Here is a 2,231-nt window from a genome sequence, read left to right on the forward strand (position 1 = left end):
TCTTAATAAAAAGACTTTGTATTTTTTTGTAAATCACGTCTTCAGTCTCTTGATGTATGCGAACCTGTGTCACTGGTTGAGAGTAACCACCCCTTTAAAACTAAACTTCTTGGGGCGCAGTCCCCTAGATGGCGAATCAATAACCCCTCAGCTCTTCCACACATGCATTATGTATATGAGTATGTGTGTGTGTCTGTCTGTGTGTATGCATGTTTGTGCGTGCTTATGTGTGTGTGTGTCTACGTGTGTGCGTACATGCATGCTTTGCGTGTGTGTGTGTGTGTGTGTGTACACATGTGCATGTGTGCATGCACCAATCAGATTGGTCATTGAGTCTGACTGCCCACTGGCCGACTCGACAGGTCAAATTGGCCAAAATGAACGCCGACGGTTCCTTCCTACTGATGACGACACAGAACACATGGAACAGACTCGTCACCGACCTTGCCAGACTGTCAAACGGCCGGTAATTGTGTCGGTGTGTGCGCCTTAAGAGACATCCATACCCTGTATGCGTTGAAGGCCTTCCATTCCAGTGATGACCATCTCTTTGGCCGGGGCTGTACCATAACAGCACTTGCTGTGGGCGTACTCGATAAAGGCCTCTCGGGCCATGTCCTCAGTTAAGGATGATGACGCCATGCTGCAGAGGAATCTCTAGGCTATTTCTTTTACAGAATACAGAAAATACTATACATAAGCATAGGCAAAACAATATTATTTGTATTATTATTATTATTATTATTATTATTACATTCTGGTGCGCACCAGTAGGAATTGCACGCACATGAGAACATTTCTTGTGTGCACTGGGAGCCTGAGGAGGTAATCAGTTGATGGTGTATATCAGGAAGGTTCACAGGTATGTGAGGACACTTCTTGTGCGCTTGCAAAACTTTGTGTTGCCTTCCCTGCCTGGAATGCACACTGGACCCCATTAAAGGGCAGGCCAGAACCACGGACCAGTTGAGGTAGCCTGCCCTGGGGGAACCCAGATGAACCTGCACATTTGAATTTGCTCTGCAGATCTGTCTGGAAAAGATAGCTATAACGTTTGTGTCTGAACTTCCCTTGTGTTACGACTTCCAAGGATTTAACCAGTAGTGAAATGGCAATGGCAAACTAGACATTAAAACGGCGGGATTAGGTGTGAGGTTGGACTGGCTAGACTTCATCGGACTGAAATACATCTGAAGTGGGCGAGACCAGGCAGCGCCACAGTTGAACTGAATAACGTAGTGGTGGACCCACTCATTCACCCGCTCACAAACGTTTCGGTCCTCAGACCTTAATAAGTGCAAACCGACCTTTGCACTGATTAAGGTCTGAGGACCGAAACGTTTGTACATCACCTAACTTGGTAGCACCTTGGCTTGATGGATTAAACACTTTTTTATTTATTTATTTATTTTTCAACAGCAAATAATGGTGTGCGAGTTTTTTTTCTTGATTGACTGTTGCGTTGCCAAAACTAATGCACCCGCACGGCCTTGAGTAATTGGCGCAAGACCCTACCTGTCTAACCTGAAGGTCCAAATAAAAACATTAAAATGTGTGTGTGTGTTTGAGAAATGTAGGGCACTGAGAACTGCGGGCGCTCTCTCTTGAAAACAACTTTGTGGTTTCCTGTTGGACTCTGGGTCAGTCAGCATACAGCAGTTGCCAGTAATTCTCCTGCCATACTGTAGTTCACCGTGTGTGTGTGTACAAATACTTAGCACTGTACTTAAGTAGCATTTTCAGGTATCTGTACTCTATACTGGAGTATTTATTTTTCTAACAACTTTTCACTTTACTCCCCTACATTTTCACAGAAATATTGGTTACACTTTACTTGACAGTATTGACATAAGAGTGACGTGACACTGTCATGAATGTGTCATAAACAAGTCTCAAATGTTTATGACATAACGCTTCTGTTATTAAGTGACATTTGTTTTTTGTCATAACAAGTTAGGATTAGGGTTAGAGTTAGGGTAGAGGTTAGGATTAGGGTTAGAGTTAGGGTTAGGATTAGGATTAGGGTAGAGGTTAAAAGAGTAGGGTTAGGGTTCATGTGTCATGACAGTGTCATATGTTTGTTCATGACAGTGTCATGTCATTCTTATGTCGATACTGTCAAGTAGAGTGTTACCGAAATATCTGCACTTTCTACTTCTTACATTTTCAGAACTCTCTTCAAAAGTTTTGTTACTTTTGTGTTGATGCATTTGAGGCAAGGGATGAGTTGT

The sequence above is a fragment of the Alosa alosa genome, chromosome 6 (genome assembly GCF_017589495.1).
Source record: "Alosa alosa isolate M-15738 ecotype Scorff River chromosome 6, AALO_Geno_1.1, whole genome shotgun sequence".
Lineage (NCBI taxonomy): Eukaryota > Metazoa > Chordata > Actinopteri > Clupeiformes > Clupeidae > Alosa > Alosa alosa.